Genomic DNA, 10,249 nt, shown 5'->3' on the forward strand with positions numbered 1-10,249 from the left:
CCGATGCTTCCATCAGGGTCACACGGGGCAAACTACTCCATGCCTGGGTTTCTTCACGTGTTCCATAGGGATTCGAACAGCCTTGGTCTCAGAGACGCACAGCACAGGGCGATGGTGGTGACAACGGTGATGTTGACGGACAGGATAAACCACCTTTCTCGTGGGTTCTCTGTATGGCCAAGCAAAAGAACAGCCTTGCCAAAGAGCCCCTCCAAAGCGATCCCTCCCTTACCGAGAGGCAGAGTCTAATACCTCTCCCCTTAAATTTGGGCTGGCTCCACAGCTTGCTTGACCCATAGGACATGGCAGAAGTGATGCCATGTGACCTCGAAGTCTAGGTCAGATGATGCCTCGGAGCCTCCCTGACCCACAGGCCTCTTAGAACGTTCTGAGCACCCTAAGTTGTGACGCAAGGTATCGAACTATCCCCAGACACCGCACCGGAGAGGCCCCGTGTAGGCAATCTGGGTGATAGTCCCAGTTCAGTCCAGTCTTTTGGTCAAGCTACCAAAGAACCACACTTGTGAGTAAAGCCATCTTGGACTCTCCAGACCAGCCTGACTGCCAGCTGGATGCCACCAAGTGAACCCAGCCAATGCCACGTGGAGCAGAAGGGCTGCTGAGTGGGACCCCTGCCGGGATTCCTGACCTCTACGTTGTGAAAGATCGTGAGCCTCTTATATCTGGTGTTGGCCAGCGACAGCCGACTGGAGCAAAGGGTCTGGGTGGTCTGGTTTCAGCCACATCCCAGACGAGCATGTGTCTACAGGTGTCGCTTGGCCTACCGTCACACACCTACGTCCCCTACCTGTGGCTTGATCCACTTTCTACAAAGAGCAGTTCAGCCCTCTGACTTCTCAGCCTGGGGGAAGGCACGTGTGCTTTGAAGCTGGTGGTCACAGGAAGGCCACATATGGGCCGGAAAGAGCCCAGCACAGTACGAGCCAAGAACTATCCCCAGGCCCCAGCGGGGCACCACCAGGGCCCCCAAGCACGCCCACTCCTCGCAGGGCAGCCCCAGAGGACAGGATACGCCGAAGGGTGCCACCTCGACAGCCCCCGGTGGTCCCCAAGCCGACCACAGCCTGGTACTCTCTCCCGCCAGGCCCTGCTAAAGAGGGAGCCACTGAGGAGTCCCGAGTTTGCTGCCTGAGAGGAAAAGGGGAGTAGGTTGTGTGGACGGAGTGGGAGTGTGTGCTGGGCCAGAGCAGGAGGTGCCAGTGTCCCAGAGCACAGACGGTGGTGCCTCAGAACTGGCCTGGGGAAGACAGCTTCCTTTCCTGCCCTAGATGAGATTTTCAGGGGCCAGACCGAAGTCCCGATGCTGGGCAGGATCTGAGCCGGGTCTGCCTGACCCCCAGCCCATGCCCCCTGTGCCTTCACGGGGCCACCCCATAAGGAGTCCCAAGGGTTTTTACTTTAAGGGCGAGGGGTTGCCTTTCTGAGCCTCAGGGCCCCAGGGTTTGGCCGCAGCTGGGATCTAACCAAATGCCACCCCGTAGGTGAAGTTCAGGGTCCTCCGGTCAGGCAGGACCAGCACACAGAGGTAACGGTATTTTATTTTGGGGGCTTGGGAAGAAAATGCAGCCAAGTGCTGGGCGACCTGCATGGGTGGGGGGGGGCAGTGCAGGGCAGCAGAGCCCGTGGCTTGCTATTTGGGGACAAGGGTCATCTTTTTAACACATACAAAAGCCACTCGTACCCCTGCTTTTTCCTGACTTCAGGAAAGGGGGTGATGTTGGTTATAAGTTGCTCTTTTCCTTCTGTATTTAATTTTTTTTTTAATTTTGTGACAGTTTTTACTTATTTTTGAGAGAGAGAGAGAGTGTGTGAGCGGGGAAGGGGCAGAGAGGGAGACAGAGGATCCAAAGCAGGCTCTGCACTGACAACACAGACGTGGGGCTTGAACTCCCGAACCGCGAGATCATGACCTGAGCCAAAGTCGGACACTCTACCGACTGAGTCACCCAGGCGCCCCTGTATTTTTTTTTTAAAGTAAACTCTATGCCCAGTGTGGGGCTTGAACTCATGACCCTGAGATCAAGAGCCACACGCACCACCGACTGAGCCAGTTGGGTGCCCCCTACGTCACTCATTTTCTACAGATTCTCTTTTTCAGTTTGTGGAACTTCTCTGACTTCCAACCCAATCTTCTGAGAGTTTCTGTCATGATTGGGTGATGAATTTTATCAACGCTTTTCTGAATCTTTTGAAATAATCATATTTTTACAGGAGCTTTCTCCTTTAGTCTGTTAATAGGGTGAATTTTGTTGGTTGTCTTTCCAATGTTAAACCAACATTGTGTCCCTGAGATACATCTCAGTTGATCATGAGGTATCCCTTTTATATATTGCTGGATTTAATTTGTTAAAAATTCAATACAGATTCTTATAAAATCTTTGAAAACACATGAAAAAATTTTGTTTAATGTTTTATTTTATCTTTGAGAGAGAGACACACACAGAGCGCAAGCAGGGGAGGGGCAGAGAGAGAGAGAGAGGGAGACACAGAATCCGATTCAGGCTCCAGGCTCTGAGCTGTCTGCACAGAGCCTGACGCAGGGCTTGAACTCAAGAACCGTGAGATCATGACCTGAGCCGAAGTCGGAGGCTTAATCAGCTGAACCACCCAGGCGTCCCAAGTTCAAGCTCTGTAATAAGCTATAGGGCTGATCAGATCTTCTATTCCTTCTTGTGTCAATATTGTAAGGTCTCTCTTCCAATAAATGTGTTCGTTTCATCTGCATTGTCGTATTTCTTGGCAAAAAGTTATCTATAGCATTTTCTTACTGATATTTGTAGGATCTGTGCTGATAACTAACCTCTCCTTATTCCTGATACTGGTGATTTTCGTGCTCTTTTTTCTTCCTGATCATAGTAGCCAGGGCTCTGTCCATTTTGTTAATCTCGAAGTCTCAGTGTTTGTCTTTGTTCATTATCTCTGTGGTCTGTTTCTGTTTCATTGACTTCTCTTTATTTCATTCCTTTTATTTAATTTTTTTTAATGTTTATCTATTTTTGAGAGAGAGAGAGAGAGAGAGAGAGAGAGAGAGAGAATGTGAGGCAGAGAGAAAGGGAGACACAGAATCCAAAGCAGCCTCCAGGCTCCGAGCTGTCAGCACAGAGTCCGACGTGGGGCCCGACCCACGAACCGCGAGATCATGACCCAAGCCGAAGTCGGATGCTTAACCGACTGAGCCCCCAAGGCTCCCCTTTTACTTACTTTGGATTTAGTTTGCTCTTTTTTTTTTTTTTTTTCAAACTCATCTTAAGGTGAAACCTTTGGTCTTTGATTTTAGATCTTTCTTCTTTTCTAATATAAGCATTAAAAGCTATAAGTTTCCCTCTCAGTACTGCTTTAGCTGCACCTATAAATTTTGATACATGGGGTTATTTTCGGATTGCAAATGTATTGCCTGTATTTGGAGAGGACAGGCTGTACCCGTGATCCTAGTTCCAGGCACAAGGCAAGAAGTCACCCAGTGATGCTGTGAGTTCCTTGGGCCACTGTGGAGAGGGCAGGGTCACCTGCTAGATGGTTCCGCCCACCCCACCCATTTCAGACTCACCACCCTCCTCCTCAGAAGCTGTGTTGCCATCTGTGCTCTGGCCACTGTCACTGCCGGCCTTGGGACTCCTCTTGCGTCATTGCTCCAGGCCCCTGGTCACAGCGCCTTGTACCTGAGTTCATTCCTCTCTCTGGGCCTGTCTCCTCGTTGGTCAAGGCAATGTCTTGGCCCTCCTGGTTGATGGCAGGCCCTCCCTGCCATTAGCCTGTCCTTCTTTCAATTGAGAGTCTGTCTTGCCTCCTCACCTAGGCTGTGGGTCACTCAGCCTGATTGATCATCACGAAAACCCTCCCTTCTCCTCACAGCCAGCCTTGCAGAGGCCCTACTCCCCATTTCACCGATGAGGAGCGGAGGCTCAGACGTGCTGGGGGTCTGGTCCCGGCCCCCCGTCACGGAAGTCCGACACGAACCCGCCACGTCCCCCTGCACTGGGCGCGCTCTTGGTGACCAGTCGGCTTGTGGCGGATGCGGAAGCTGCACGTTCCTGCTGGGCACCCCGGCCGGGGGCTGGTCCCAGGCCCCCCCCCCCCGGCCCCGTCAGAGGGGGCGCCTCCTCCAGAAAGGACCCTAGCGAAGGCGGGGAGCCAGCCGCCGGGCTGGAGGAGCTCAGCGTGGATGCACAGCTCCCGGGAGAAGAGCCTCCCCCACGGATGAGTTTGCGGGGGTGACCGGGGGTCCCGTTTCTTCTCCCAACAGTCAAGTGTTATTTTTGTTTGAAGCAAGACCTATAGAGTGCTTGCTCTGCACGTGCACCGTGCCACGATCGTTGGACCTATGACTGGAGGGGTTGCCACGCCCCCTTTGTGGGTGAGGAAACCGAGTCTCAGAGACAGGACACACAGCCGGGTCGGCTGGGCCCCTCAGGCCAAGCCATAGATCCCTGCAGCCTGCCCTGCAGAGCCCCGGAGAATGTGGGTAACGGAGGCACAGAGGTCTTGCCCCGTGGGTCCCATGTGGGAGGGAAAAAGCCAAAGGGGACCTTTAGGGTGCCACTCTGGGCCAGAGGAGGCCAGCCACAGCCTCGCCGGGGAGACCAGCGTGGATGCCAGCCCAGGGAAAGACCCCGGGACACCCGTGGGGGCAGCTCCAGTCCCCTCAGGCAGCTGTCGTCGCAGGACCCAGGAAACCCAGTCCCCGGCACAGGGGCCACTTTAACGAGACGTGACACTCAGAGTCACATCCTTGGAGCGTCACTGATCCAGTCACGGCAGTGACACTGAGCAGGTATCACCATGCCCTGCATCCCTGAGCTCACAGCTGCCTTCCAGAAGGGTCCGAGGCCCTCGCCGTCAGGGGGAGGAAACAGGGTCAAGGCGGCCAAGGTGCCAGCCCCCGGCACGTGAGGCGTGGCGGAACAGGGGTTCAACCACGGGCTGCGTGGAAGGCCCTGCTCTGTCTGCACCCCGCTCCGTGGGCCCCCCAACAGCAGGGCCGAGGGCTGCCCGACCCACGGGAGACCTGCCGTCTGTCCTGGCACCCGTGACCCCTTCGGGTCAGTCATAGGGGCCTGAAGTCCGGCTCAACGACCAGCGTGGCTGTAGATGCAGAGGTAGCAGGAGGCACTCAGGGCCGGTGGCCTGGGCGGAGGGGGGAGAGGTAGCGTTAATTCCTCTTGGGAGGGCCGAGGGGGTTCATGGCCAGAGTGACAGGGCTGAGAAATCCTGTTAGCCCTTTGCTTGGCTCCTTCTTGGGTGAGGTGGCTCCCAGACAAAGCCGCTCCTGGGGCAGCAGCCTGATAAAGAGCTCAAGCATTCGTGGGGGGGCGGGGGGGGGCAGGCGGCATGGGCCCCAGGAGGCACTAATCCTCTGCAGCTTGCTGGAGGGGGCGGGGGGGGGGGCATCAGAGGGAGGGGCCCAGCCTCTGCTGGAAGCTTCTGGCCTTGGACAAGCCCCTCCTTTCTCCTGGGCCTCCGAGTTCCACTTATGGTGGTCTGGGAGCATCTTGCTCGCTAGTTCTCTGGAAGGCGGTCTGGGCAAGGCTCTCTCGGGGCTCAGGACAGTGTGGGCCCAGCCCCCGCGCCACCCTGGGGTGGGGCTGGGGGTGGGGGCGTGCACCCAACCTCCTGCAGCGGCCAGCCCGGCCCGCCTCTGCCCTCGGGGCACCAGGCTCCCAACAGGGCCCTAGCACAGCTCCGGTGTAAGGCAAGCCGCCTGGCATCTCCAAGCCTGGCTCCTCCTGGCAAAGTGGGGCCAACGATGGCACCCCCCCTGAGGGCGGGTCCCCCTGGGCTCAGACCGCCAGACTCCGTCCCACCTTTCAGCAGCCCCCTGGCTGGGCGAACAAAGCCCTTCCCAACCTGAGGCTCCCCACTGAGTACCGGATCCCCAGTCCGCCACCCATGTCTCCTGGCCAGACCTGGCCCACCTTGAGGCCCTCGGAGCCCTGTGCCCCAACACCTGGCCAGAGGGCCCTAAGAATGCCCTCTGGGTGTCTCTGACCCTCATTTCTTTCTTCTTGATCTTGTGTCTTGCCCCCTCTCCGGGGGGCCACAGGGTGGCATGGTGGGACCTGGCCCATGGGGTGTCACACAGCGTGTCACCTGGAGGCGGAGGGAAGAGGGGCCTGGGCTGTGTTCTCCCTCTTCGTTGCCCCCCATCCCCCGGTGGCATCTGCGTGGTGCTGGGGTCCCGGGCTCCATCTTGCAGCTCGGAACCTTTCGGACGGGCTTCACCATTGGCTGTGTTGGCAACAGACAGCTGGGAACAAAGGCCAAGTGGCTTCTGTGTCAGCTTTGAAAACCACTGAAATGATCTCACTTATCTGCCGTGGTCCAAATATTTTGGCCATTTAGATACAACCTTCCATGCTTGTGAAATTAAGTGTATTGTTAATTCCGCCTGGCCCAGTGACAGGTGGGCGGATCGGACAAACCCCCTCACGGCCGATCGAGGGGAGGGAGAGCATATTCCTATCTGTACAAAGTAGTCATGGATGTTTCCAGAACGACTCGGGTGGCTCAGAGCCTGTCCCCGGAGGGAGGCTGGATGGTGGGCACAAGGAGTCCCCCGTGACAAGGAGGGGGGTGCAGAGAGGAGAGGAGAGGGCTCCAGGGAGACGACCACCGCTCCCAGAGCCCGTGAGGCTGTCACATGGGCGCCACGGGGGTGGGGGCCGGCTGGGGGTTCTGAGAGGGGAGACGGGACCTGAGCTGGGGTTTCAGACGCATTGCAGACAGACTTTTGTTAACCCTACTTTTTTCTGATTATAAAGAAATAAAGGCTCATTACAGAAAACGAGGAAAAGTATGGAGGAAGATCTGGACGCGGCCCCCTCCCCCCCGCCCCCCGGCTCTGTGGCTGGAACTCACCCCCGCGAATAAGCGGTGGTCGGGGGTGGGGGGTTCTCGCCAGACTCTTGGGCGAGCGTTCTTAACTGGAATCCTTCTGTATGTAACTTTAAGCCGCTGTGTTTTCACTTGGCAAGACACTGTTTTTGCACAACTGTGTATTTAACTGGCCAATCGTTATTTAACCGGCTAACCCAGTGGCTGTCCAGGCAGCGTGCCGCCTCCCGGCTGCCGGCCGGCCTCCCCCAGCACCTTTGCCCCCAGGCTGTCCTCCGAGATTATTTCCCTAGGACCCTTCACGGCATGGGGGGCACCGGGCTCGGACTCGGGCATGGTTCCTGCTCTGCTCCAGGCACCCCTCCCTGCCCCGAGGGGCATGGTGATGACCAGGGCATCCCCGGGAGAGAGCTCCGGAACCCCACACCGGTGGGGCGTGGGAGGCAGGCTTATTTAACGGAGGAAGTCGAGGGCGGGGGAGCTGAGTGACGGAGCGCCTCGCTGAGTCTGAACCCCAGGAAGCGACACCAGTCAGACCAAGAGGGTGATGGCATGCCCTCTGGTGAATGTTTCTCTGATCGGTTTGCTGAGAGGGCCAGCAGCTGGGCTGTGGTGTGCCAGCCAGGTCCTTGGCACCAGTGGTCACGGGTGTTGTGTGGGGACAGCAGCTCCCCCAGGGGCTCTCGGCCACGCTCTCTGCCCACGGCGGATGCAGTGTGCCGTTGGCCAGGCAGGAGCTCGGCTCTCTGCTGCTGACCCTGTGCCCTCCAGCCAGCTCGGACAGGCTCCCGGGGCCCACTGGGAGGCCCTTCTGTCCCCTCCTGCCTGCCCAGGAATTGTGTTCCTCAAGAGCCGAGACCCAGAAGCCCGCCCAGCACGACGCAGCTGGTGGGGAAAAGCCCTTAACCAGGTCGGCTCCCAAGGGCCCGAGCCACCCGCCATCACCCCGTCTGTGGACAAACGTCACTAGAAGAGACCTGGGATACCAGGGACCGACATATCAACACCAGCACAATCTGGAAATTTCTGCCACGGGGCCTCCATCGGGCAATGCTGGGGCCTGGCCTCGGGCAAGTTGCCTTTCCAGACAACTGCTGGGCTCTGGGCTGAGCGGTGCCCTGACCGAATGTGCGTGGGGAGCTGCACCCCAGCCGGGCCTGATGATCCTATTAGCCAGGCCGTTTATTCAGCGCCAGCTTGGGGCAGGCCTGGGCTGGCGGCTTTGCAGACATTATCTCATTTGATCCACACTTGAACCCCACAGGGTCAGTCCCATCACTCCCCGCCCCCCCCCCCCCCCCCCCCCGTCGGTTGGGGTTCCCTCCTGATTCGGGCGTCTGTGACTCTGCGGTGACTGGACGGCCCCTCTGGAGTAGACGGGATAATGGGCAGGTTCGGGGGAGCCCCCAGCTGGCCCCAACCAGGGCGCGGCCCCTCCCCTGTCTTACACCGGCCCTTCCAGACCAGGATCACCGAGGAAACGGAACCAAGCAAAATGTTATACTCCAACCTTTCTGCGGGTTTCCCTCTGTTCCACCTGCCGTATTCATTTCTCCAATCTGTGTCCACCTCGATGCTGGAGTGGGGAGGGAGGGGTAGGAGGGTGTCTTGTCCAAAGGCACACTGGTGCGTGTGTGTTTCCTAGGTCACTCGTCCGTAGAAATAGTTTATGACCCTGAAGAAAATCTTTTTAAGGGGGGGGAGAAAAAAGCCAAATGTCATTAAGCCCATCTGACGCGCACTGAGCCCGGGGAAGCCGTCAGGGCCGGCATGGGACCAGTCACCTCCTGGTCTCCATTCCCCCCTACCACTTCTGAATTTCCACTGCCCCCAGGCAGGTGGAGGCCCTGGTGCTCACATCCCAGGGAAGAGGGTGAGGACCAGGGCTGGGGCCACAAATGCCCACTGCATGCGGGGCTCTGGCAGGGTCTGTGGGTGAAGCAGAGGGAGCCCGAAGTGCGAGTGTCTCCTGCTTGAGGGAGACCCCGGGGGGTTCAACACGCGGACAGCAGGAGCTCCTGTCTGGGCCAGGCATTTGTTGGCAGAGCTGGGAGCCCCACACGTGACCAGTGCTGCCTACACAGCAGGAGGCTGGGAGCATCAGTTGGGGGTCCCTAGCAAGAACCAGTTCTCCCTAAAAGGGGTAAAATGAAGGTCTGTGCCTGCAGGCTGGGAAACACGTGCTCTGTGTCCTTTGGCTCATCAGCGACGCTCTGGCCTGGTTGTTACCTTTCCCATCCGTCCGTCTGTCCTTTCCCAGGGCGCAGACCCCAGGCGCTGTGTGCAGTGGGGCCCCGGCCCCTCCTCCCGGGTGACCTCATTTCCAGGAATGCCCCGCCCCTCCTGCCGGTGTCTCAGCCCAGAGGCTGCTCCTTTAGGGAGCTGGGACCCTCATTAGTGGGACAAACAAAGGCCCATTGTCACCAGGAGCCGGTAATTCATCAGCCTGGGGTCCAGGCTCCCTGATAGGGCTGGGGGCCAGGCGGGTGGGGTGAGGTAGGGTGGTGGTGGAGGGGGTTAACCCTCCCCGAGGTTAGGTTAGGTTTTCTCGGTGACAATGCCCATGGGCACTTCCCAAAGCAAACCCTAAAAGGCTTCCTGTGAGGTATTCAAGGGGCCTTGACATCCCCATGCTGAAGGGTCGCTGCACTGAGAGGTAAACCGAAGTCCTGGGAGAGAAATACTTCTCTAAGTCTAGGAGGACCTAGGTGGACAATAAACGAGGATCTTGAGGCCCACCCCCAGGGCTTGGAGGGGGAGCCATTGCGTGGCCACGGGCAGGGCCCAGGCCCCTTTAAAACGGTGTCCTCCCTGCACCCCCTTGGTGACCATGGGGGGACTTTCCGTGGGAGGAATGGAAAGCTGCCGATCCTGGGTCCCTGGCCTTGGGAATATCAAGGAAACAGGCCACACGGAGGCACACGGGGTGCAGGTTGCCGTGGGGCACAGAGAAGCCCCAGCCAGGCTTGGGGGTTGTGCGTGCTGGGGGAGGGTGGTCTGCAAACTGCCGAGAGGGGCCCGTCGGAGCTGGGCCTTGGAGTGTGCTGTGGGGTGGCCAGCTGGGGACCGTGGTCCAGAGCAGCAGTCCTGCCCTGCTGCCGGCCTGGGGGGTGGGGTGTGGCTCGTGGGAAGGGCTGAGGTTCTCTTAGGAGTTTGGACTTTATCCCGAAGGCAGTGGGGAGCTTGGAAGAGTTTTTAAGCAGGGGAGTGACTGACTCACAGTGTGGCGGGGAGGGGGCTGATGCTCTCTTCTGCTGGGTGGAGGCTGGGGACAGGCTGACCTGTGGGGGTCTCCGGCCAGAGAGGGTGGGGCCTGGGCCTTCGGTGGCCTCCCCTGTGGGGACCCTGCACTGCAGCCTGGAGCTGGGGCTGGCCCTCCCGTGACACCACCGCCCCC

At 58.5% G+C, this 10,249-nt stretch overlaps 1 long non-coding RNA gene across 1 annotated transcript; it reads right to left on the reverse strand.

Moving 5' to 3' along the window:
• Positions 1 to 2,414: 2,414 nt before the first annotated feature.
• Positions 2,415 to 8,595, reverse strand: LOC131490817 (uncharacterized). Its single transcript, XR_009251228.1, has 2 exons — positions 8,363 to 8,595; positions 2,415 to 2,983 (listed from the first exon to the last, which is right to left on the reverse strand). It is a non-coding gene; the product is annotated as an uncharacterized LOC131490817 (long non-coding RNA).
• Positions 8,596 to 10,249: the final 1,654 nt, after the last annotated feature.

This window comes from Neofelis nebulosa, chromosome 12 (genome assembly GCF_028018385.1).
Source record: "Neofelis nebulosa isolate mNeoNeb1 chromosome 12, mNeoNeb1.pri, whole genome shotgun sequence".
In the NCBI taxonomy this organism is placed as follows: domain Eukaryota; kingdom Metazoa; phylum Chordata; class Mammalia; order Carnivora; family Felidae; genus Neofelis; species Neofelis nebulosa.